The 26,847-nt window shown below is 48.8% G+C and overlaps 1 protein-coding gene and 1 long non-coding RNA gene across 5 annotated transcripts in view; one reads left to right on the forward strand and one right to left on the reverse strand.

Annotated features, from left to right (window-relative positions):
* The window catches only part of LOC100649387, a 199,026-nt gene that overhangs the window by 163,033 nt on the left and 9,146 nt on the right, over positions 1-26,847 (reverse strand). The gene's annotated exons all lie outside the window — the stretch shown is intronic.
* Positions 10,742-26,847, forward strand: part of LOC125385787 — a 130,254-nt gene continuing 114,148 nt past the window's right edge. Inside the window, exons 1-2 of one of the 2 annotated variants that reach the window (XR_007225412.1) lie at positions 10,742-10,947; positions 12,269-12,421. This is a non-coding gene — a long non-coding RNA (uncharacterized LOC125385787). Of the gene's footprint in view, positions 10,948-11,964; positions 12,422-26,847 lie in introns of those variants that run through there. The other variant, XR_007225413.1, reaches the window with a different exon arrangement.

Genomic DNA, 26,847 nt, shown 5'->3' on the forward strand with positions numbered 1-26,847 from the left:
TCGCGATTCGAGGCTTTCCTCGAGGCACTTTCGCTCGACGACGATCGCGTGACTTTCTCGCCAGGTGTGCAGCTACTTTAAGGATATTTTAATTAAAGGTAACCGTTGATAACTAAGTGATTCTACGCTGTAATCGACAGAGTCGATTAAAGGAGAATTTAACACCTGCTCCTTTCGCGAACAATCGGGCCGGTTCGTTTCAACGGTCGCGTACCGGACGATGGCGCGGCGAGGAAAAAAGCGCAAGTTTACGAGCGGCGTGAGGAGATAGCGGCGGTGCACGCGGGACGATTTTATACGTTGGAAAGCTCGTTCGATCACGCACGAAATAACGCGAACAAATCGATAATTCAGTCGGCATTGCGAACTCGGCACGCCGAGCGATAAGTAATTAACAGCGCGATCGGTGGTATCTAGGCACGGCGTTAATTCCTGCGAACGGCGAACAGTGAACGGTATCGCGAGAAACCGTCCGGATAAATAATACAAAGGGCGTTTCCATATTTTACACGGCTCACGTGTTCACGTCGTCGGTCGACGCGACCGGATCGCAATTAGGATTCCGCTTTGTGCCGCGTAACGATTTAATTTGTCTCTCGTCCCCGCGCAACAGACTGCAACGCCGCAAAGGCAACTTCCACAAAATTACTTTCCGCTAATTTCGCGCTAATTCGAGAAGCTAACGTCGTTTGTAATCGCGTGGATCGCGAGTAGAATTTTAATCTACGAGAGCGACAGCGCTACGTGTGACGATAGATTTTCTCGATCGAACGGCGACACACAGTTACTACACGGTCGTAGCTCGATGTCTCTCGAACGATGGTCATGTGTCGTTAAATCTAGGAAAATGGAGAAGGAACAGTCGTTTTTCGAGTTATACTGCCTGGGCGAAAAAGCTACGCGCCTGTAAAAGGCAACCCAGTTATCGGGCGTGCATCGTCGCTTTTATCGTCCGATCGATGCATCGTGTGCTTCTTCTCGCCATGATGAGATCGAGTACGTAACTTTCTTTCGTGGCATCGAGCCACTTTCGTGTTTTACCGTGAATCTTTGATGCACGATCGTCACATAAAATCCAATAGAGGATAAAAGTTGATAGGAAGAATCGATAATCCGAGGATAAAGAATGATAAAGATCCAAGAACTCGCGCGACCCACCGATGAATTATCGTCGTCCTTCTCGAAGGAAACATAGCGGCTATTACGTGGCACGCAACACGACGGTGACAGAGCGTTATAGAAATAAGTTGTGCAGAACGATCGACGACACTTGCCGGATGTAACGCTAAAGGCACGTTGAACGACCCTGAGATCATCGTAACTGAGCAACGAGGTTGGAATCGATGAACGCACCCATACGGGTACCACCCACAATCGGCATGGATGCGTCCGTCAACTCCCAACAATGATCTATTTTTCTAGCGATACTGAAAATCTACAGGACGAATCCATTTAACTTTCCAGTCGATAAAACTTTTTCTTCGTTAAGCGACACGTTGAAACGGGCCGGTTTATCCGGCCAGATTATCGCGATGCCCGGCAAGAGAGCATAAAGACGGGCGTGAAGTCACGGAGGTGACTTTGTAACGAGCGGCAGGTGTTTCATAGATTTAAATCCGCTTACCGGCGGCATATTACCAAGCTATTCCTTGATAGTATTCACCGCACGCGACGCGTTAGAAATCTCCTCGCGCCCACAGAATCTACGGGCTTTATGAGTTTATTGCTTGTCGTAAAGGTGTCGTAAACTGGCTGAGATATTGGCCGATGCGTCGGTATCAGATTCGCGAAACCCACGCGACCCGGGAAACAGATTCTTTCGTAGAATGACTTTTCACGGAACGTCAACAGCTCGTACATCCGAAGTCAATTTGTCAAACGTCTAAAAAACCGTATAGAAACTAAACGTACAGAAACTTTGCGTATAAAGTTCTCTCGTGAGAAGGGCCACTTTCGTTTGGTTGATCTGCGATTACCTTGCCAGTGACGATCTCCGCGGCATTCAGAGCGCGACGAAGAAAGGAAAAGAAGGGGGACGAGGAGCGGACAGAGAGGCACACGGAAGTCGACCTCGCAAAATCCCAGGACTATCGAGTCGTTCGAGCGGAACAACGACGTATTTCGACGTCGTGCTGAGGCCCACCGATGCACCGCGGCGCGTCTTATGCAGCGACGGTAGCCCGCGCTCCTCCACCGGACGTAATTTAGTAAATACCCGTTCGCCTCTACGAGCCTGTATTACGCACGTACACGAGGCCAAGCTGGCTCCATAAAGCGCGATGGACCCCACCCGATGCGAGAGGCTCGATCGAGCGTGTCCTGGCATTATTGCGATCGTCGTGCCACGACGGACACGATGCCCTCGCTCTCTCTTCCCCCGCTGTGTCCCTTTCTCTCTCTCTGATTCCGGCTTCCACGCGGCCACCGCCGTACTCGCCAATTTTCAGCCGTTCGATTTATCCTCGATGCGCGTGTTTTCGAGGAAATCGGAGAGTGTTTTTTTCCGGAAGCGGATTCTCCGTGCAGCAATTCGAAGGTTACGAGGCAGGGAATTTGACGATAAAGCGAAATGGTGGAGAGAAAAAAGGAAGAAAAAATCAGTGAGAAAAATCGATCCATCTTTTTCACTCGCGTTATCGCGATCACCATGGCCAATTAAAAACCCTCATTAGCGAGCACGCGAAAAGCCGCTCTAGGGTGTGCTGGGTGAATCGCTGCCGATGGACATGTGTATTCAAAAAGTTCGTCATATTGCTATTGCGTAATTAAATTATACAGTTGACGCGGGGTCATCAAGAGCATTCACTGTTCGTCCGGTAGGGCGAATGGAATGGCAGCGGATGCGCGCGGGCTCCGCGCGTTTTATCGAGCTGTCCGCGAATATATTACCATGGAACGTTTGTTGATTGAAACGCGGAACGATTTGCCCGACCTTCTATTGAACGTCATTCCCGAACACATTTTTCGCTTGGCCAAATTAACAGTTCACGCTCCACCATCTACAAAATCACGAGGCTGCGGATTTCACGATTACGAACCGTCCACCGTGTACAGGAATTTTAACGATCCACCTCGAAACCGCATCGATCCATCAAGCACGGTTCTTCGTAATAGCGGTTATTATCGACGTGAACGGCATGGTCTATTTTATTTCATCAATAAAGAAACGGTAAGCCTTTTCGCCTGTTTACGATGCAAACAACAACACGAGGAGCGCAGGTTCCGAACGAAAGAGATTTATCGTTTCGCACGGACAGCAGACCGAGATGCGAAACGAAGCAAAAGCGGGACGAGGTGAGACGAGAGGCAACGAGAGAAAATCACGGTGTCGTTTGTACTCTTCGGGGATTCTCGTTAGGCGGGTGTTCAGAGTTCAGAACACGTTGCGGGGACGAAAGGTCTTTCTGACCGCTTCCGTGGCAGCAGAGGAGGACGGCGGTGGAAACATCACGGAAAAGCTCATGTACTTAGTTGGGTCGGACTGCTCCGTCTCGACCGGATAGCCGTTCGCACGGATATCGTGCTTGCGAGTACCACGCTTGGACTTGGAAAGCACGCCAGTGGTGGCGGCCATTATTTATCCATTCCCCGGTGTCGGGGATTCCTCTGGGATAGCCGATATACGTGCCTTAATCGTGGCAGTGGCATACTGCCTGCGGCATATATCTATCAAAGTAGTTCGAAGCGAAAGAATCGACCTTTGAGCGAGCAGGAGAACAAAGCTGAAGGCAACGCGCCATAGAGAAGGATAACAAAGGGGGCCAGATAGAAGAAAAGAGCGAGTCTTTCGTGCAAACGTTCGAACCGGATCGGTATTGGGAGTAAAATAGAAACACTATCGGCAGATTGTTTCCTTTCAGGAAGAAGAGGAACGCGCGTTCACCGGCTTGATCGATTCTCTCGCGCTTTTAACCAGCGGTCGCTTTAGTTCGGCCACTTTTCGTCGCGTCACAGTGACGATTGGAATCAAACGAGAGAAAGGAAACCACTAAAGGAAAGGTTTCACGATACTCTAGTTTCGCCGAACGAGAGTCAAGTGCACACACGTGGAGTGACGAGAGGCGAAAAGAATGCACCGGATTGCCAGGCGCCGTCGCACTAAGTGAAAAAGCCTTTAATCTTTATCGGTAGCCATGTGTATGTGTCACCACTGATTCAGCCTCGCCGATGATCCCCCTAATAGACAATGGAGAATGTTATATAAACAATGGAAATTGATAACGCTGGCGCAATCTAACACCGGATGAAGAGCGTATCGAAGCCACAACACGGTGGAACAGTCGAGGAAATAAAGGGGGAAGAAGCTCGACGTGGGTGATGGGAAGCAGCGAAAGTATTCAGAGTTGCGTCTCCAGGCGATATCGATTTGTTAACCGAACACCGGGGAACGCTCACAATGTTGCAATAAATAACCATGTCCTTCTATAGTCGACGGCTCGGTTCAGTCCCCTTGGATAGCAGTGCGCTACCGGTTCGAACGACACCGGTCGTCGAGTCATCGACGTTGTTCCATGAAATTCCTGTTTCCGCTAATTTGGTAACAGAGAAGCGGAGGAAAAGTCGCGACGCGAATGACGCACTAGGCCTTGATACTATTCTCGATACGGGACAGGATCTCTTTCTACTTGTGTACAAATTCGGTGTTAGACGTGGAATGAAAAGCGAGAGCCACGGTGGCGCCTGGTTCACGCGGATGTCCAGTCCGCCCACGCGGCGACACGGCCCTGAGAAGGAGAACCGCTATACCGAGAAACCGAGAACCGCTTTGGAATGCCGGCGATTGTACGCGATGAGAGAATTATCTAAGACCGATATCTTATCGGCGACTCCGGGACAGGTAACCGGAAGGTGGAGTTCATGCTTGTCGCCGATCTTATCGGAGGATTTGCACTTTGCCGTGTGCCCACGCTCTCCTCAATGTCACGGTCGATGTCAACGAAAAAGTGTTACGAAAGATTCCCAACAGCGGCAGGATTTCCCGCAACGCTTTCGAAACACCCCGTTTCGAATCACAAGCTGCAAAGAGAAATTCCAGGCTAATCGTAAGTTCGGAATTCCCGGGAACCTACGATCGTTGGTATGCACCGCGGTTACGCGATTATCGGTGGATCTAGAATTTGTCAAAAAACGGTTCGTTCGTTCGGCCAGGGAAGATGGCTTATCTCTCGCATCGGGACTATTATTTGTCACGCACACACACACACACACATATATATATATATATTTCTGCCGTTCGCTTATCCGCCGCGTGCAACTGACCATGAAACAACGCCGAGTCACAAAACGCTACGTTAAAATACACGAGCACACAAGGAACACAAAGCTCGGTGGTTAACCGCGCGCTCGTGTTTATTACCCCCGTCTCCGTTTATTTATTATTCCTGGAACATTATCATTATCGTAATTACTGGCGAGCATATGAAGCTCGTTCGATTAACCGATTAACTAAAAAAGAAAAGTAAATAATAGAGAAAAAGAATGTTTCGATATTCTGGGAGATTATTCGCGAACAGAGATTATTTTAATCGATAGCGAGCCACGTGTCTAATGACTACGTCGCGATTAGGTGAAACGGATTGCTCTTGTCCAGACCGAGCCAGATTAGTCTTTGCTCGTCCGCATACTTCGCGAGCTTCGAATCACAATGTTATATAGCGGTAATTTACGCTCTGCGCGAAACCGAGATCGCGTAATCTATGGTTACTCGGTGCGATACGATACGGAACCGCACATCTAGCCTTTCTTGGACCTGGTTCGCGTCTCGCGTCGACCAACACAGAAATTGCGAACGACGTGAATCGTCGAGAAACCGTCTCTCGATGGATCGAGAAACCACGGGAACACGGTGAGGCAGGTGGTTCAAAGTTGCCACCGCGAAAGAAAGAAATTGGAAGGTTCGCAACGCTTATTAGATCGGCCGATGCTCGTTCTCGCGACTTGAACTCGTTTGCCGACTCGAAAGTCCGAACTTGTAATTCAATGAAGAGCCCGTTTAAGACTCCCGCGTAACCGGAAAACGAGCTGGAACGATCGGTCGTGTTTCCGCGGCCGCTTACCCAGGAAAGTCGTTCGTTTCGTCGACCAGCAGAGAGAAAAACGAGAGTCGTTCGAGACAGCCCGACGGTTTCCCTCTAATCGAATGAAATCCGGCCGGGAAACCGGCGAGAAAACTCGTCTAGCTTCGTGGATCTTCCTTTTGACTTGACTCCTGATCTCTGGTGCTCCGCCAACCGGCGGGCAAAGAGAAATAATGGCGCTTCGCGTCGCCGGCTCCCGACGCAATAACCGAAATGAGGTAATCCGTCGCGCGGTGTGCGGCGGCTGAAAAATCGCTGGGTGGAGAACAAAAGTTTTTCGGTGCTTCCTCGAAAGAGAATGAAACGGACGTGAACGAAATGTAAACGATCGTCGAGCGTCGTCCTGCTGGACGTTTTACTGCCAAACGTATGCCGTTCCTGCGCACGAGTACACCATCGTCGCGACCAAATTACCAAAGCATCGTGGGGGAAAGCGAGCACGCGGAATGTCTTGGATGCGTACATCAAACGAGTACGCGCGTTCTTTGCCCGAGGAATTCGCTCGGGTGGCGATCGATTTCTCGCAAAGCGGTCATAAACCCGCGTGTTAACACAAAGTGAAACATCGCTCCTGGAAAATTATCTCCTCTCTCGACAACTTTAAGGAAAAGTCCGAAAGACAAGAACGCGATGTCCAGAGAAATCTTACACGCTTGCTCGTGGACTAGTTTCCGTCTATCTCCGAAGGCAAACAAAAAGGAAAAAAAGAAGGTAATTCGATTGCAACACGTTTGGAAGAAGACGGACGTCGCGTCGTGGAGAAGGAGTGGTGCGACAGAGAGAGAGAGGAAACAGGAGGTCAAAAGGGTGACGAAGGGAGAGAAAAGCGAGATCAACGAGGCCTTGGCGAATACGGGCCCGCCTCAAGTAGAATGACAATTATTTCTGGTCACTGGGTAGATGGCGCTTGGCGGCTCTCCTTTGCCCTGTACTCATATGCATGCCCGTCATGCTTAAGTAAACCGAGTTTATTCTAAGACCAGGGTACAGTGCCCTAGAATACTCGTTTCGATGGTCAGGTTAGCCAGCAGCGAGCAGCGGCGCCGCTGGAATCTCAATCTCGAGAAAACGAGACGCATTGTCGATTACGAAAGCTTTCGTTGTCATCGACGCGACTCGGTCGATTTCCTGGCTACGGCCGACGGCAGCAGACAACGCGATAATGAAAACACGCGCGCGATCAAACAACGAACCCTTAAAAAATAGTCTCCGTCTCTTTAAATCTAGGGGAGGTATTTTAACCAGTTTAAAGTTTGAATCAATATTTTGCCACAGTCGTATCTAAACCACGCTGCTTCACAATGATTCAAAACGGCTGCAACTTATCTTATCTCGGCATATGCGTGTACGCCAAAGGGAGAGTACCGTCTAGCAATAAACGAACAAATAAACAAGTCGCCGAGCCTCCGATGTACAAGTTACCAAAAGTACGAGACGCTTTCCAACGCAAAACGAAACGAAACGTTTGGGACGAGCCATGGAATGTCCTTCTGAGGGATCTCGAGGGCCCGGCAGAAGCTCCAAAATTTTCGAACGTGATCAAACAGTTAGCGTCTCGGCCGTGATTTATCGGCACGCGATTCGCAACCTACAACAGACCTATAGCTAAATTTTTTTCTCGGATAGATCAGCCAAACAAACACATTACACGTTCGAGTCGAAATACATATTGGGTGTAGCGGCCTAGAATACTGCTTTCAACGGTCAGGTTACCCGGTAAGCGCGCAGCGAGCACGATCGAAAGCGACAAGTGCAGTAGCACGCTGTGACGCTGGAATCTCAGGGAGTGGGAATAGGAATCGGTACGATTTCGCGTCCTCGACTTTATCGCGGTGAGCCGCGTTACGTCAGTAGAATCAGGATCGAGAGCAGAACGAAGCAACGTTTTGCACCAGAATTAACGAGCGTGCAATAGGGCGATAAGAAAAATGGAATATGATAAAAGGATGGCGACGAGGAGCGAGGCATCGGAAACCTGGCCGCTATTGTTTCACGAACGTACAGACGCGTAAAAAGTTAATTTTCTAAGACAATAATTAATATGGTAGCGCGCGCTCTCTCATGAAACTGCATTCCTGGCATAACCTTTTATCAGCCGTGGGGACTCGACGGGTCTGGGCCGGGCGGCGCGCTCTCTTTGCGCTCTCTCGCGTTGCCCTGCACCTTTTACTTCGGATATCTCGCATTCTACGTGTATATTATCTTACTTGCTTTCGTGTAACCCAATAAGGCGCCTATACCGCGGAGCCCGGCAGCGCCTAGCGCCAGCTAATAATACTGAATGCCGCGGTTTCACGAAAGTCTCTCCCTTTCTCTCGTTGTCTTCTTGTCCTCGTCCCTCTCGCGTCCCTGTCTACGGCGCACCAGTGTCCCGTACGTGTGATCGCCTCTGTAGAAGTGTACGCGTATACGTGTATGCGTAACGGCGTTTGTTATTTATCGTTTAATGAAATTCCGTTTCGTAAATCGTTCTGTCTACTCCGCTTCTCTCAGGTCCGCACTCTTTTCACGGTGCTCCTGATATTGGGTCGCGAATCAAGTTCCACGACCGTGGGAAATTTCGTTCCGGCGAATATGGAATAGCGCGAACGCGGCGACCGAGCCCCAGCTAGAGAGCGCCAGCGTAATTGTCCCGATGATGTTTTCGTTCCTCGGGCCACTCAACGCCGACAGAAATTGCAGTTTCCACCATAAATCACGAATACCAACCGGATGATACGGACTTTGCGTTTTCGACCGACTTTTTGTCAGCCATCGCGACCCAGCCGATATTAAAATCACGGATATCTCGTCGAGCAGCCCTTTATTCCGTCCCGGTTCCGATGAAACTCGAGGGTTATTGAGAACCCGCCCTGAGTAGTGACGCACGCTCGCGATTTAAAGAAAACGTGTCACCGTTGTATCACGGATATTTCTGTTACCGCGTTTCCACGGCTAACTTATGCAAATGTTATGTACACGAATGCCGTGACGCGAGTGTGTTAAAGTAAAATAATTTGAATAAAATATAGCATACCGTGAGAGAATATGTGTACGCAACCGTCCGCGTCCTCCGGATAAATATAATATGTACGTGTACGTGTATATTTATCGTGATACATATGTATATACTTATATATATTTCGTAATTAACTACATAATAAACGATATTGTTATTCGATGTAAACAAGCCATATTTTCGGACTTGTTTCACGGTGAACAGTTGCTAGCCAATATCATCGATAACTAACGAAAACTCTAATTTGCTGGTAAATAATTAGCTTGAACGTAGGAAGGAGCGGTATCGAAGAATTGAATAAAATCACGTAATTCTCACATAGAACTCACGATGGAAACGTGTACCTCTATTCGATGCGTACGCGTGTATCGTAGAGAAACTTGAAGATCAAAGTGACGGATTAATCTCGATCGTGATTGCAGGACTCTGTTGCCTGCTCCCGATGCGAGCGTTTTCGCAACGAAACGGTCTGATAGAGGAACGGCACGAAGAGATGCAGACGACGCGGCGGGAACGTCGACAGGGATCTTTCATTCTGGTCACACGCAGTCGAAATTTGAATAGCCACGTAGAGCGGATTCACTGCGAGCCCCGGAGTCTCTTTCTCGGTGACTAAGCCACACGCGAAAAGAATACCGTCGGAGAGGAGAGCGCGTCGCGACTGAATCGAGAAGACGCACCGAGGCGGGGACGACGAATTGTTCAGACGCGGTCCGTCTTTTTTCCTTCTCTTTCACTCCACCTTGCTATTCTCGTTTTTCAACGTGTCTTTTCCTTTTTTTCCTCTCTTTATTTTGTTTTTGTTAGTTCACGAAACCCGCATTAATATTCATCAGGATTACAGAAAACAATGCCGCCCACCGTCACCCGTGACCTGTTGATCTACGGCCATCAAACGCGGATTATGTCGGATTACAAGTTTACAATTGAATCTCTATGCGAAACGGGTCCTTCCTCCAGTCCACCCACGTCTCGACGCGGCTTCCAACGCCAGCCGAATTCGTGGAACCGACGGTGAAACACGGGCATGGTCGCCTTTAATGACGACCCGTGGATCGGCGCCGAATGGACGAGTGATTCACCCGACGCGAATCCGTTGACCCGTGTGTCGTTTCGCGCTTTCATTCCACGAATCGTCGATTTTCCAAGAAGAAAATAATCGATCGAATTCTACTTCTGACTCGGATGCCAAACAAGAGAACAACAACTTTCGCGTACGCCGAACGACACGCGAGAAATAACTATGGCTGCTGAACAGCTTTTGCCTCTGCGTGAGCTACGAGACAAGGTCGGAGATCGTTATTTATGGGTTACCGGGTATGTTAAAGCGAACCACACCTGCGTTCCGACGGTCTATTATGTCGTCGATTACGAATCAAGACAAATTGCCAACTATTTTCCTATTTAACGGGAGTTGCGGGTATCGTTTCAGCGGAACGTTACGTGGCCGTCCTCTTTTTACGCCGCGGACGTTGTTCGCCGATCGAAAAGGAAAGTCTTTTCGATGGAACGATTTTTCTACGGCGATTTCGCGCGAGGCGAACGCTTCCGCGAATCAACGACGGTAGTAAACCGGGGGGACGGGATATGTTGAGGTGCGATGCATAAAATGTAGCGGCGATTTATGCGATATCGACGCGTTGCCGCGACACGAGGATAACGGTGCTTGAAATTTTCATCACAAGTGGACAGCTTATGCGCGTCAGAGAGTGTCCGCGTAATTACTAGCGACGCGGAGTAAAGCTAATTCTACCCGGGAGTTATATTTAGCAGAAGGAGTTAAAACGATTCATCGGCAGAGGCTCGAAGCATGAAAGCGCGCTCATCAAAGCCCAAGTATTTGCGGAGCTCGGCGCCTTATAGCCATTCAAGGTAAGTAACCGGAGCTCGTATTGAGTATCGTGAGTACCGCCAGGGGCGGTGAGTTAATCAGCTTTTCGCCGGGAGAACGAACCACACCGTTTACCAGAAAGGTTTGCGAGCATTTGCGAGCATTTCCCTTGCCGGCAAACAACCGATTCACCATCTTCATTCGCATCGACTCGACGTTACAAACGACCGAACAACGCTCGCGATCCTAAGACTCGCGTTCACCGTCTCTGCGCGTATTATCCACTGCCGCATCGTGACAATTACCAAGCAGACAACCTTAGGCTTAATTGTCGATCGCGCGTCGCGTCATGGAATCGAGGACACGGAAGCTCCCTGCGGAACGGTCGGTCGCGTAAGACGGCAAGGTTACATCGCCAAGACCTTTTTACGATTAGAATGTCACACGCTCAAGTAGAATCCGTAGCTCGTACAGGCGACGACGGATCGCCTTGAACAGCACGGCAACTACAAACGCTTTAATCGGCTTTCCGATGCATAACGAACGGAATAACGATGCTTTACCGCGTTTCGCCGGTTTCTATGCGAGCTCGGCCGGACAGATCACCGTATGTGCTATTCACATCCCAGTTGCCATTCCCGCTGGACGCCCTCCTATGTATTCATCGCTCTCAGCGAGCACACTGGCACGCCTCATTACGAGGAAATCAATAGTTTCCTGCTGACAAATCTGCACAACGCTCGCAACGAGATATCGTGCGACGCGACGCGTAGCCACCGTTCGCTACAACTTTCCAACGGATCCTGTGATTCCTGTCACGACCGATTCACCACGGTTCCCGAAAGTCCCATTGATTTTGTCGCCGCGTGAAATGAAATAACATCGAATCGCAACTCTGGTTTGTTTTCGAAACCCAGCTGGATCGCTCGACGCGAGAACTTTAATTACCCACCAGTGAGCTCGCGGGGCCGACGACGCTTCGCGACTCGGCTTCCAGTAAAGACCGTACCGCCGAGTATTCTTAATATTCATACGATCGGTGATTACACGTCGTTAAAGCAACGCGATATTTCAAATGCAAACATTTCTTTCCATTTCTAAAGTGTGACTCACGTAATCGCATGGTGTCGCTTCGCGCTGATAGTTATACACGGTGTGCTCTTTATATAACTCGTGCGTACCCGGTTCCACTTCATTCGTTTAGTATCATTCTCTTCGTTGTACGCGTACAGCGGCTGTACGCTTCGACAGTGACACCGCGAACCTTTTAATCTTGACGTGATTCGGCACCGATCAAACTGATTGCGAGGGATTCCAACAGCTTTCAAGCTCTCTCTCGAAATTATTGACCGCGTGTTTCAGGAAATGCTCTCGTTCAGCAGGCAAACGGCGTCGAAAGAACCAACCATCGATGGATTCGTGTTTGAAATCGATCTGCCTTGTCGATCGTTGATCACCGCGCTAATTTTGGCAGGAAGCTTGAACCATGGTGAATAACATTTAATCGTAACGGAGGTACGTGAGCCGCACTTGTTATCTATATTTCCGTTTACACGAGAGATTCGAATCGAAATACGAGAGTCGTCCAGAAAGTAATACTCGTTTTGAAATAACAACAGTACAAATGCACCGTAAAAAATTGTCTTCGTTTGTAACTTTAGTATACGTACTAAGTTAATTTTCAATACAACCACCAACCACCATAACGTTAGACAAGTTTTTGTACATCTTCGTCATACTCTTCCGTCGCTAGTTCACATAACCATCGTCTTATGCAATCCTTTAAATCATCGTTTCTTGTGAAGCATCATCGACCAAACAACTCTTTAAGTTTTGCAAAAAACTGCGATGAATATCATTTGCAATGAAGTCTGTAATGAGTAACGAGCGGCTTGAACGTTTACGATCACGTACAGTTTCTCTGTCCCTGTTGAATTCCTGCAGCCACGATCTTACCAATAATTTATCCATAACTCTATTACCGTTAATTTATTGCTGTAATACGGTGGGGAATTCCTTTTGGAAGAGCTTTTACAGCCTTCGAAAGACGTAAAAGCATCATCGCCAGGATTTTCGATTCGCATCGTCATTTTAAACGCGTGATACACCGACGCACGAATGAAGCAAAGTGACCTTCTGTGTGACCGTTCCATCGTTTTGTACGGCTTCTATATGTAAACGGATAGTATTTACTTACCGTGGATATTAAAAACAATCCAAGTCGATTTGCAAACGCGCTCGTATCAGACACAGGCTTTGAAACTTTTTGCACGGGTTAGTTCGCCGGCTAGGATCCATACTCCGTTCGATTTCCAAGCAGGTTGGAAGTTTATTCGCATGTCGAAACTCGCGCCTCCGCGGTCCGCTTTTTTCGCATTTATCGTGATTACGAGAGTCGATTGCAAATTAAGAACACGGCTCCTTGGAGAGCGAAAAAGGCGTCGTAAAGAAGAACCTCCAACCTCCGGTAGTTTGTTCGCAACTTGTGGAAAACCGATTTCCCCAATGCCTGGCTTTGCGCTACGATCTCTATTTATCGATGGATTTTCCGATACGAGGGAGAGAACGGTGAGAAAGTAAGACGATCGAACGTCTCATCTGGCGAGCACCTTTACAGGTTTCTTTATCGAAACACCGACTGAAAGAGGCGAAAAACCTAAGGCTCGAGGCGCAATTACACGGAGAGCTATGACGAGCTGGCAACTGATAATTAAAAGTTTTAATTACGCATAGACAATGCTCGTTGCGCGGGATCCACGAAACGAGCGAGAACATAGTAAAAGACTGGTGTATCGAGGCGAAGAACAGTGTCGAGGTTCGGCTATTTGCCGCCTCTGTAATCACGGCAGCGGCGCAAATAATGGAACCGATTAATTTTTATTAGCTGCCCGCCATAATTTACCAAGTCTTCCTCTTCTTTTTCACTTCGTTGCTTACGTCTCGGCGTTCTTATCCGCGAACAAAGAAACTTTCTAACAAAATTCTAATCAGATGCTGTACACGTCGATGTCGTTTAATCGTCTCGTTCCCGACGCTTTTAAACAATGTATACCAGGTAGCGTTTATGTCAGTCACCGGTTTAATACGCTTATTAAAAGTTCATTAATTAATCTCGCTCCGAGGGAGCGATAACACGAACACGCTGCTAGACGCGTATGGCAATTAACTTATCCCTTCATAGTCCCTTGGGTGGACTCGTCAAGCATGACATTCGGTCCAACTATTTTTACTTTCGACGACGTGACAATGACCCAGTCCCGCCATACGATCGGCTGCGATGTCGGCGGACCGAGCCGGAACGCAAAGGAAAAAACATCGGAGTTTTCCACGTGACAGAAAATCGTTAAAGGTTTTCAAGTTTCCACGTTACGCCGCTGCTATGCGGAACGGGCGTCCGTAACGGGCGGGAAACGTACGTTTTCTTTCCAGGCCGTGGCACGCCTGAGGGCTGATCCGGAGGACGAAAATGAGCGGACAAAGGCAAAGGGGTCGCGTGTCGGCTGCGAGGCAAAATCTTCCGGATTCAACGCCGTCCGTCGGTTTTCCTATCTTTTTGTGCTGGTGAACGGGTCCCGCCTCATTGTGACTTCAATCTTTTATGAGCTTCTCTGAAAGAGTTTTCGCGATCGAACGTTAAAAAGATGAAAAAAATATTCCGGGAAAGAAGTGGAAAGCGGGGAGGAGAAGAAGAAGGCAGGTGCATGGAACGTCGGCAGAGCTTCGTCCAAGCTCTGACCTCTCTCTGGCTTTACGACCCTTTCACCTTCCGAGAGGAAGAGAGAGAAAGAGAAAGAGAGAGAGAGAGAGCTTTTAAAGTGGAGCTCGCGGAAAGCCACGAGAATACAATGCGGCTTCGTACTACTCGTGCACGCCGATGACATTTTCCGTAGCCCGTTCCAAGCACGCTCGTTGATTCCCCGCCACGCCTTTGACACACGCTGCTCACTTCGCCCTCCCGTTTTCATTAAGCCTTTATTAACGTCCGAACGCACGATTGGAAAGCTCGTCCGTTCGGTTCCGCGATGCATTTCCGCTAGGAAATGTTTCGAAACGCGCGACCTCTGTCGTTTCGCTTCTTCCCTCGTCGCGAGAATCGCTCTTCGTCGTTTCTAATCATTTTCTCTAATCCACCCATCGGTATCTGGCTTGGTATCGCGTATACGCCATACACCCGGTGTTGTACGAATCATCGTAAACTACCATTCTATTCTAGGGACGTAATAGTGGTAATAAAAACGTGGTTGACGCGGAAATCGAACGCATCGCGTATCGTTTCGCTGGCAGACAACAAACGGCGTGGCGTGGATCCCGCGAGCGTGTATAAGCGGAAAAGGCACGGTGGTCCAGTGGGAATGGGCCACAGAGCACGCCGCGACAATATACACAGTTGGCCGCGTGTAACCGTGGACTCCCTATCGATTCGCGATATCGGGCCTCTGTTATCGTTGCTCGATCGCGACAAGGGGAAAAGATACTACTCCCACGAGGCGATTGATCGAAGCGGTTTTACCTCGCGCTGCGGCCGAGCTAGCCGGCTCGAAACTTTGACTTTTCCTGACCAATCATAGCGCGCGCGCGATTCCCGTCTGCACCTTCGTACGGAGCCTTTTCCCTCCTCTGCTTCGCAGTCACACAGACTTTTCCAGCTCGTTGCGATCTCTTCGAGAGTTTCACCTTACTCATCGGATAAGCAGAGCTATTTGCTTATTTATTTACCGAGTAACAGAATCTACGGTCGATCGAGAAACACGGTTTCGCACGGATGTAACGGAAAACCGAAGTACGCGAAGTACTAGGTATTTCAGAATGATGATCGTTTATCAGATCTACGTACCGATAGGAGCTGTTCGTTTGTGAAAGCCGTGTATCGTAAACGTAGGTGTCGATACTGTATCCTGAGCTTCGGTTTGTCATCCTTTTGCGGTAATAAAATATCATTCGAGTCGAGACATCTGAAATTGTCCATTCTATGAGGTGGATATTGTTTTAACGAGATAACAGCGTTTCGACGATCGGAAAACAGTCAGAAAAATCGGACCAACGTTTCGAACTATGGAATAGAGAGAAGAAGAGACCAGATCGTTTGGTCTGGTCGGGGATCGGAGATCTAGAGAAGCGATCGATGAAATCGAATTATTTTCGATTCTCGGCCGAAATCGGACCACGTTACGTTCCGAACGAACACTGTGGCGATTATTGTCGAGGTCAACGACGCGACGCCCAGGCATCGATGTCAATGGTTCAAATGATCGGTGCCGAGTGTCGCGTCAAAAATTACGAACACAGACGTAAGCGCATTCCCCGGCCGCTCGATAAATCGTTCGTGATTTACGATTATCGACACCGGCGATACCCTGTAATTCGCAGATACATGTTTTATCCGTTACCGGCCGAAGAAACGATCGGCCAGTAAATACTCCACGATTACTCGCGCCACGAACATTTTCAACCGTTCCAGTTTGGCTTCGCTTTTTCGTCTCTCTATTTTTCCTCCTTTTTTTTTTTGATAGTTTTATTGTTTTTTTTTCCTGTTTTCCATTTTTATCTTTTTTCAGATGGAGTGTCACAGAGGGAAACGGGATTTCGCGTTCGAACGAGATTTACGACGCAGCCTTGAACGCGCTCGAAGCGCCGCAGAATCGTTTCGATAGCTGTAGATGCCAACAGGTCGAAAGAACGCGCATTTAACGATTAATCGCATAATTGGCGCAACTTCTACGGCCTTGAGCCTGTTAGAAAAGCGTCACGCTCTCGACCCGGCGAGGACGCGCTGGTAAACTCTCTCGTGTTAAGTCCATCGAACGCACGCCGTCTTACCTCTGTACCTGATTCGAGTCGAGGAGAAACGCGATGTCGCGCGCGTGCGAGAAACGCCAACCGTCTGATCGGTGACGCGTCCAAGGACTGATTCCACTGTCGCGCGACGCGTACGTTACGTGACTAACGATTGACGAACCTTTGTTTCCTATAAATAGCGAGTGTCAAAATAGCGAATGAAAGTTAAACGCTCATGAAAGGAAAACGATTGAAAGCATCTTGTAGATGTAGCGCGGAGTCAGGAAAGGCAAAAGATAAACAGAGAACCGTCAATCGGCTAGATGGAAGGAGCGTGTCGTTGGCTCGCGTCTGAACGAGGCGCTAGATCGTTCCCGCGGAGGCAAACCAGCAAATAGGCGTTGCACTCTAGATCGCTATCAGTGTGGGTAAACGTTTGAGCGTTCACCGTCGGGCCCGAACATAGAAAACTAGGAGTTCGGCTCGTATATCATGACGGCAGATAAAAAGTTTTTCGCTCGTAAGCGTGAGGTTATCTCGCGGATTCCTGGTAAATGTTGCCGAAGCCGGGCCGGCGCAGACGGAGACCGGGCGTCGTTTAATCTGCCCAGCCATTACGTTGAGCCGTCGATGGTAGTCACGCACAACCACCGCGTGCAACAATGTTCAAGAATGTTGTTGCGGTCCCTGTACCCTTCTGCGTGTACTCTGGCTAATAGATTTCCGGTTGTTCGTTCGTGCATCGACTCGAGGCGACGGGAATCGATCGCGCGAAACGACTTCCGACTTCTCGCCGTTTTCGAACGGAAAGTCACCAGCGACAAACTGGGGCAAAAGGGCTTATCCTGTCTTTGTATCTTCGCTATCGCGATATAAATGCAGAGAACAAATAGCCGATGTTAACTCAGGATCAGGATAGGTCGAAGCTTTAATTCCAAGTGGTAATTTAGCCTCGAGAGGAATTGAATTCCGAAGCAGAAATTTCATTTCAAGGTATCGCGATACCGATTTCGCGGCCAACCACTTAACCACTTAACGCGTCGCGGCTAGATATCATTGAATAATGTGCCTTCGCATCGAAATCCCTCGAAATCGACATTGCGAAACCGATTAATGAAATTACCGAGCGAAGGGAAGGATGAAAAGCGCGATAAACAGTGAAATGTAGTTTTACGTGGCAGCGAGCAGGAAGGACGGCGTACGTAGGCAGAATGAAATTGTCACTGTTTCGAAAATGATATTTCACAGGGGTCGTAGGAGTAACTATAGTGGTAGTAGCGACCAGGGGACTCGTCGGATTGTATATCACTCGACGATACAAATTTACTACTCGTTAGTGGAAAATACAGTAAACGCGGGTCAGTGATCTATGGGTGGTTCCCGGGACAGTTGCGTTGCAACAGGAGCTTCGCCGACTCGGCTGTCGCGATCTACCGTCGTACTTTACTCTGTCGAACTCTCTTAGCAGGTGATTTATTTCAAGTAAGCGCACCGTGGAAGAAGCGTCTCCGCGGAATGAACTGGCAACGCGTTACGCTTCGCGTCGTCTGCTCTAGATGAAATACTTTCGCGGCGAATCGCGTGCGACGATACGCTCGTGAAAAGCCAGGTGGGAACGAAACGGAAGGACGTCGGTGTAATTAAAATCGCGCGAAGAACGAACGTGAGAAACGTGCGCGAGGGAGTCACGGTGAATTCGTCGGTTGCAGGTTTGCGCAATAATTAGCCGCGCGACCGTCACCTTAGCCAGGCGCAGGGAGGTGAGTGCGATCCTGTTTAAAAGTTGATATTTAGTAAACCACTGGCTGGCGACTGGTGTTTTATTAACACGTGCCAACCGCGTCCGCAACGCGTGCCAACGTTCCTTGGTCAAGGGGTCAGTCGAGCTACAACGCCGCGATTACAAAACAAAAGGGGAGCTTAATTGTACTGGACAGTGGTAACGCTGGATCCTCCACCAGCGCTCTTTTTATATCTACAACAATAACTTGTCTCCGCGACCAGGCTAAATTTAGAGTTACCATATTAGGGAAGCGAGCGTATTTCCTCTCTCTCTCTTTCTTTCTCTCTCTTTCTCTCTCTATCTTTCGCTCCCTGTCTGCCGCTGGAGTTCAAATATTTCGTGGTAACCATGGAATGGTAGGACATAGAGCACTGTAGCTGCAAGCTTTTTCCACTTCATTCGACAGGCAGTAGTACCGGTGACCCGGTAATTATATTATATTACCAGCAATTAAGGGAACTTGCTGAACTTTTGCTACGCATCGCGATGTTTCCTGGACGCGGTGAAACGACCGCTCGTAGATAAGAGAAATTTAACGTGCGTTCGTTTTTCTCTTGTTCGGCCGACGAGCCTGGCTATTAAATTAAGGGAAGTCGTTGGGAAAAATCCTGTCGCGGCGATCTCCCGAAAGTCTCCGCGGCTCACTTAATTGCTTACGTTCATGCGAGCGCAATTACAGGACCGCGCAAACGTTGTACGCGAAATTTAAAGGATACGTAAAGAGCTTCGGCTCTCCCAATTACACCACGTGCCTCTGGATTTTTGACAATTCCAGCTAAACGGCTGAAACACTTAACGGGTAAAGAACCTAACAACCGAGAGAATAATGCAGAGAAAATCGCGCTCGTTGACCGATTCCCCGCCTATGTTCGTGGAAAAATCGGCGCTCGGTCGACGTCGCGGCGGATAATCGAGCGGAGGAACGGTCGAGGAGGAGTGCGTCAAGTTGCGTGCTTGTGGACAGAAGCGTGTGCGTGACGCGGTGAACTGCGTGTAGGAAAGTCGCTCGGCCGACGCACCGAAATAGAATTTCGAAATAGACCCAATATTTTCGTCGTCTCGCATTTGCGCCACCTCTCCTTGCCTGCCAGCGTCTTCTTAGTCGTAGTCGTCGTCTTCGTCGTCTTCGTCGTTCGGCGACGTCGTCGGTGCTAAGAACGCGCGAGAAAAGATGGAAAAAGAGAGGGGAATCGAATGAGAGACGGAGGAGAGACGATCCCTCCTCACCGATCCCTACGTTTCTTCTCCGGCCCGTAAGAGGCTTTGCTCGCCATTCATACCAAGTCGAGTATGCCGATGTTTCGGAAATTTACTCGCCCGAATTTCACAAGGAAACGAATTAGAGCATGGTCCGCGTTTTCCGAGACGCTTGATCTCGAACAACGAGGACGGTCACGAGCAAAAGAACTTTTTAACCCGAGCGCAGCAATTGATCGTTGTACAAGGTTTCGTTTCTCTCGTTAAATACGGTAGATTTATTTTCCTTATTTTTGGTTTGTGCAAGAATTTTCCTTTCCACTCGCGATCGACGACGTTAACCAAAGCGAACAATTAGGGGTACATTTTTGGAGTTTAAACATTTATTAGCCGACCCAGCGGGAAGACGTCTGTTCGAAAAAGGGGGTAATAAATGAAGTGGCTTCCCTCGTTGCTCCTTTTATGGCGTTCCATGCGGTGTCCCATTAGCGCGCGAGAAATATTAGGAACCGTCGTTATGCCGATAACGTAATTGCCCGTAAATCATGAAACAAAGTCACGTGTCCGAGCTTCTACGCCGCTCACCGCATTATAGAAACATAACGGAGGCTCTCATGGGGGTAAGTGGATTTTCAGATTACTTAAGGGTATACTGGAAAAAATTGCCATCTTCTTACCGCAAACGGCTAAACGATTTCACCAACGCGTAATTGTAAAAGTTAGCCTGCGCTCCTCTATCGGTACGTTTAATCTCCAGCTAAATATTCCAAAATAAATTACTCGGTGGGCCTTCCCGTTCCTACGAACGTTCGAGTAGAAGAGAAAAGAGAAAATAGCGGCGAACGTTTTCGAACAGAGAAACAGTTCGGATCGCGCGAAACGGGCGATCGCCAGTCGCCCGATCGGGAGAAAGAAAATTCCTGAAAATCTTGCGACGATCCGAGGCAATCGAACGGCATGTTGCGAAAAGGGTCAGGGAGCGAGAGCAAGAGAGAAAAAGAGAGAGAGAGACGCGAAAGATCGGATGGGTAGGGAATGGTGGGAGGATAAACGAGTTTGTTTTCTACGATTTTCCCACAACGAACATGGCGATACGCGATAGGCACTGTCCACGTATAGAAAGATAGGTACGTACACGGAATAGCAGAGGACACCATATAAACACCGCAGTACAGTTCCGCGAGCCAACGATGCGACTAAAGGCAGAATCCCGGTCGTCGTCGGATCCGGCTACGGCCGCTTCGCCTTATACGATGATCGTCCGCCATGAGCGCGCTGCCAGTTGACCACTGCATTTGATGCAAAGAAAGTAAAGACGGCGATCTGCCGATTTAAGAGCAAATGCCACCGTCCGTCTGTCTCCACCGACTCTGCGACTTGATGTCTCTTCTGCGGTTCGATCTCGACACAGAACATCGACTGCTCTCATGTCCATCAAGCGAACCACGCGATTCACGCGTCCTCGCTTTTTCCTCTAACTTTTTGCTTCTCTCGTTTTTTCCCATATTTTTTTTTCTTCTTTTCTTTTTTCGATCGTTCGAATTTTTCACATTTGGACTTTTCACTTCCTATTTACCTTGTTCGTTCGGGCATACAGAGCTGTTCTCGATGGAAAAAGCATCGCGATTCGAGGATACTTAGTGTTTTTCGATGGCGCGTATTATCGCGCGACCACCGGTACATTTACGAGATCATTAAACTCACCGAACAACAAACGATTATTCCGATTATCGTTGGTTAACCGAACTCCGAAGTGGAACAATCGAACAATTATTTGGTTGGCCTGCAGCATGTACAGTATGTACGATCATGGACAGGAACGTACAACGCGTCGGGCAGCAGCTTGCGCCGTTATCGAATTTTCGACTACGCAAAACAATAACGAATTTAACAAGGAACGCGTAACGATCAGGTTCGATAACAGACTGCCTGTTTATTATCGTCGGCGATATTATTACGGACGTACGCGCGCCAAGAATCCATGTTTACATGGTTCGATACAAGTCTGCAAACAATAAACGACTCGCCATGGAAGCGACTGCCTTCTAACGATCATTTTTTTTCATCCGAGGCCGGATTTTCTGCAATATTGTCACGCATCCCTCGTCCATAACGCTTACACTTGTTCTCCCATATTTCTATATCAAACGCGTCGCGCGTTCGACGCATCCTACGATTTCCCATTTCTCTTTTCATGGTTCTTACGCGTTTACAGATGGCAGATAGCTTCGGGAGCTCGAGCTTCCCAGAAACGTGTACCTAAGAACGAAAAAAACGACTAATTCTCGGACGTAAAAAGATTTCGGGGAAAACGACGAAATTTGAAAAAACAAATGCAACGACAAGCGAAAATAAAACGGTTTCATTCGTTCCGGGCTATCCATTGCCAGCGCACCTAAAAAATGGAAAAACCAACCTATCAAGGACACAAGCCAGATCGATTTGTTTCCCGCTACGCGTTTTGGAAACATCGGTTCTCAGCGTGGTATATTCTCAACAACGCAGCGGTTTGTCTCTACTGCGTTCCGAGGCTTCGGAAGAAAAACGTAGTCCGTGGAAACGAGGACCGCGCGATTACAGATATTTGCGTTAACGGCGAGGAAGACGAAAAACGGAAAGATACTCGGGGAAATTCAGCGAGATCCGAGTGTAGAGCCGAGGGGAGATTTCGCGTCGCGGACAGATTAAGTCAAAGAGAGACAGCCAACGGGCAAATAAAGAGAGGATTTTTTCTGAAGTGCCTCTCTCGTCGAGACATTCCGTCCAATTGAACTCAGCCGGCAGTCGGTCGGCACCCACGTCAACCAACAGGCGAAACAACCAGTCGTCGCCGGTATCTTCGCCGCTGTGTAACGCAGTTATTGTTGTGACTGGCTCGCGCTTCGGGTTTCCCGGTTCCTATGGAAAAACGAGGGACCTCTTCTTCCCTTCCTCCCTTCGACGTTTCCCGTCCTGTTTTCTCTCTCGGCAAGGTAACTTCGACTCGCGAGCACCCCCTTTTCCCCCTTGTCGCCCATCTTTCTCGCTCGGACGCGCTTCGTTGCATCTTTCTCGTGGATGTTCTCTCTTCTTCGTCTGCGCCTCCACCTCCACGCCATCAATCCCCTTCCTCGTGAGCTGCCAACACTGCCAACACCGGCTGCCGCCTCCTCCTACTATCTCGTCCGCGTCCTCGCGCAGCCACGTTCGTTTCGTTTTCGTCTTTCCAGCTTCTTCCATTCTTTTCTGTCTTCTCCGTTCCTCTTCCCTTCTTTCCTTTTATCTCCTTCTCTCTCTTTCTCTCTGTCTCTCTCTCTCTAGTTTCGAGAGGGTGCTTTCGTCCAACCATCCTTGTCTTGCTCGATAATTCCAGTCTCGGTTTCTCTAACACGCACAGACGATCGTCGCTTTTTTGGCTGCGAATTGGACGAATTAAGTCGGAGGAAAAGTGGGTATGCCAACTCCTCGCGAGGAGGAGGAAGAGGAGAAGGAGGAGGAGGTGGTGGACGTGGAGGTGGAGGTCTCGGTAGAGCACTCGGGGGCAATAACTCGCGGCGTGTTGTGACTACGCGATGACGGCCAGACCGCTGGTCGCTGCTGTCTTTCTTTTCTTCCGTCATTTGCTCTCTCTTTGTCTGTCTCTCTCTTTCTCTTTCTCTCTCTCTAGCTTTTTCTCCTTTCTGCTCGCCGTGTCTCTCGCTTCTTGTTTTTTTCCGTTTTATCGTCTCCTCCGGTATGACTCTGTGTTTCACCTGGCGCGGTTTTCACGTCGCATTCGTCTCCGTCGTTCCACGGTTTTCCCCACCGAACGATCGTATCGAAGGAAAGTGGCGCCGACATCTGATCTATTTATTTTGATCTCGACCCAAAATCGTGTGCCTCTTCTCATTTCGAGGTCTCGCGATGTATAAGAAGAAACGGAAAGCGAACATAATAAACGAAAGTTTCGTCGTGTTCCGAACCAGTCCTCGATTGCCTCTCGTTAGCAAAGCAAACACTACGACACGGGGAAAAAACAGACGACGATAACAGACGCAGCTATTGGACAAAGAGTTTCTTTCCAAATTTTCCGAAACTCGAAAAATCGCGAAGTTAGGCAACCAGAAGAGAGCCTCTGTCTCCTGACACACTTGACGTCATCCTGTATCGTAATGCTCCCACGAATTCTTAGCTCGTGTTCCAAGGAAAACTCTGTTTCCGTGCGGCGGCCCATTCCCCGTGCATTAACCGTAGCGAAGTGTTCTCGGGTCTGCCAAGATTTCAGTCCCGATACGAACTGCCTCCCTCCCCCCGACACAAAACGTTTTTCCATCTGTCCGCCGACTGTGTCGGTCCGCTACGGATCAACGCTAAATTCGCGATTCCAGAGCAATGCAATCGGTTCGCCATCTCCCTGTGTCCGCCTTTAATCGAGATCGTCGGTGCCGTTTAACCGAAGCCCTTCGACCTGATCGGTCGGAATAGAAACGAGAAGACGATCGGAGCGTGCACCAGCGATTCTCGAAAAACGAATCGATTACCATACAGAGTACGTGCTTGGTAGAGAAAGATAATGGTTGCTTCGAATACCTTCGCAAATCGCTCGTATCTTCTGCCAATGAGCGATAAGCTCCTTCCGTTCTCTTACGGAACGATAACGTTCCAAAACGCGGCGGAACAAAGACTCGCGACCGGCGTGGACGGTTCTGCTTTGCTTTAGAAAAAAGAAAAGGAGCAAGAGGGGAGAAAAAGGAGGAATGCTGCATTCCAACGGGACCAAACGAGGAAGATTAGCCGATGGGATTACCAAGGGAAGCTCAGATTCGCGGGAAAGCTCGCGACAACCTTGAGCGAGCGCATTCCTCCCCTTGGATGGGGTTATTCGGAGGAACGACAAAGCTCTCGGAGTTGCGCAAATACGGGTGTTCGTCAAAGGTATCCGATCCAGGAATTATTTAACAAGCCGGAGCAGCTCCGCTGCTCGTTAATTATCAAATTGTCTGACGATTGTACGACCAACAGGAGTTCCGTATCAACTTCGCTTCTGTATCGCGAACCCTTCGTTGACAAGAAATACTTCCTGGCTAGGGTTCATTATTCCGCAAATTTGCACGACAGTTCACGTTTTTTATTATTTCAGTAGGATACTTTCGAGCGACCGCAGCTGTTGGATCGAGCTTCCGTGTGGCGAAAACGTTGGTCGAGTCGAAGTTGCGGCTACAGATTTCCTACTTCCTCCTTTTTCCACGCTCGCATTACGTGACCTCTTTCATAGATCCGAATGGGTTCTAGACCGTTCGGAAATAATACTCCGTGAGTAGGTTATTTATAACCGCGACAACGGACCGGACGTCTGATCTACCAGCTCCTAGCCGCGTTGCGTCAGCCGTCTTCTCAAAGTATATTTTTTCGCCCGTGGAAACTGCTCGGCCGACCTTCGCGTATGCAGAAATCGCGCCAGGGTGCTTTCTCGGATCTCGAATAAAAGAAGAATGCCAACGAAGATGGAAGAAGGCGAACGGTGGGGCGCGATAACGGCGGGAAACTCGATCGAGCGAAATCAACGGACGAAAAAAGAATAACACGGCTGCCGAAGCGTAAATTGATCATAGTGATCTATAAGCGGTATACGAAACAGAGCAGCCTCGTTTGGAATATAGGACAAGCGAAGAAATCTGCGCAAAAGTGGAAGAAAAGAAGAGGCAACAAAAAAAAAGAAAGGAAAAGCGCGAGCTCACGGAAGGGTGAAATAGTCAACCGCGTTCGGCATACAAATCGCTGGGCGTATCCGCATGCTGTGGCCGCCACCAGTCTCGCAGCAGTGATATTCAATCTACGATTCTTTAAGCCGGCTCATCCCTTATTCCGACTAGAAAAGAAGCGTGTGTAGGAAGGGCAACTGATAGAGAGAAGCCGGAGTCGCGGGAGAAGGGGTGGCGGCTTAACCGGCAGGGAAAACACATGTTATCGACAGGCTGTCTTTTTTTTGTTGGCTCGTTCGTGGCGGAGGTTGAAATCGAGGTTAAAAAGAAAACGAGAGGAGGTAAAAAAAGGGGGAGTTTGGAGGGGGATCCTAACTCCAACTTTTTACCGAGTTTTTAACGAGATACCGAAGCGTTTTCCACGGGATAGTAGAAAAGGGTAGACGAGTCGAGTGGAGAGAGACCCGGAGAATCGTGTTTCTCGGAACGCTGCGTCGCAGTTTAGGCTGCTTTTTTCCCCTACTTTCGCGCAGGCTTTCTGATAACAAGGAGCGAGGTTCGTCCTCTGCGATGGATCGATCGATCTACCGTTTATACCGTGATTATTACGACACTGTGGATCGAGCGGTCTGTCGCACAGGTCGCGAAGCGCGTGCGTTGATTTCAAGTTTGAAACCTTGAATTTCGCGAAAGCGGGTCGCGGCTTCGAATTGTTGCCAGCTACCAGTCATTAAAGATTAACGATATCTTAACATTCACCTCGTTACCGTGATACTCGACCATAAAAATATTCATCGCGAGTTCCGTTTCGCGTTCGCAAAAAGAAAAAAAAAACGATTGGTCTTTTCGACGACGGAAGGACCTTTTGGCGATTTTGAGTGCGAAGAAAAATCGACGAGCCCGAAGGGACAATCGAGGCATCGTTAATCACGCGAACATTTGTCCGTGGCAGAAGTAGTCAAGCGTCAGAAATGCGCCGGTACGATAATAATATGCCCGTAATTCAATCGTTGATGGCGACAAGCGATAGCAAATTATCGCATTGTATTCGGGAACATTGATTGTCCTACGGCAACTGTTCTGCCAGCTGTGCCAATTTCGTGAATCCCAATCCTGTACGACGAGACGGAACACCGAAGGGAAAACATTTCCGCAAACGCCATCGAATTGCGAACACCGGCCAATTCCCCAGCGGAGAAAAGCGGACCATAAATTTCGCGAGCTGGACGATATTAAAACTTTTCTTCCTTCCAGAAATGATGCATGTCGTTCCTTATCACCGACCACGGAGATTCGTCGCGATTCGTGGACATTAATCAGCCACGAGTTTCACATTTTTGGAAAAGCTCGTCGTTTTTGAAACCGAGAACGTTCTTTCGCGTATAATTCGTTCTTTTGCGAAACATTCCATCGCCGGCCACAATTCGTCGAAATTCACGCGATAAGAGGATCACGAGGATAGATCTTATCGCATCGTTCCGTGATAATATCGAGGTTTCGTTATTGTGGAAAAATCTCTGCTATGT

Source organism: Bombus terrestris, chromosome 10, assembly GCF_910591885.1.
Source record: "Bombus terrestris chromosome 10, iyBomTerr1.2, whole genome shotgun sequence".
NCBI classification, from domain to species: domain Eukaryota; kingdom Metazoa; phylum Arthropoda; class Insecta; order Hymenoptera; family Apidae; genus Bombus; species Bombus terrestris.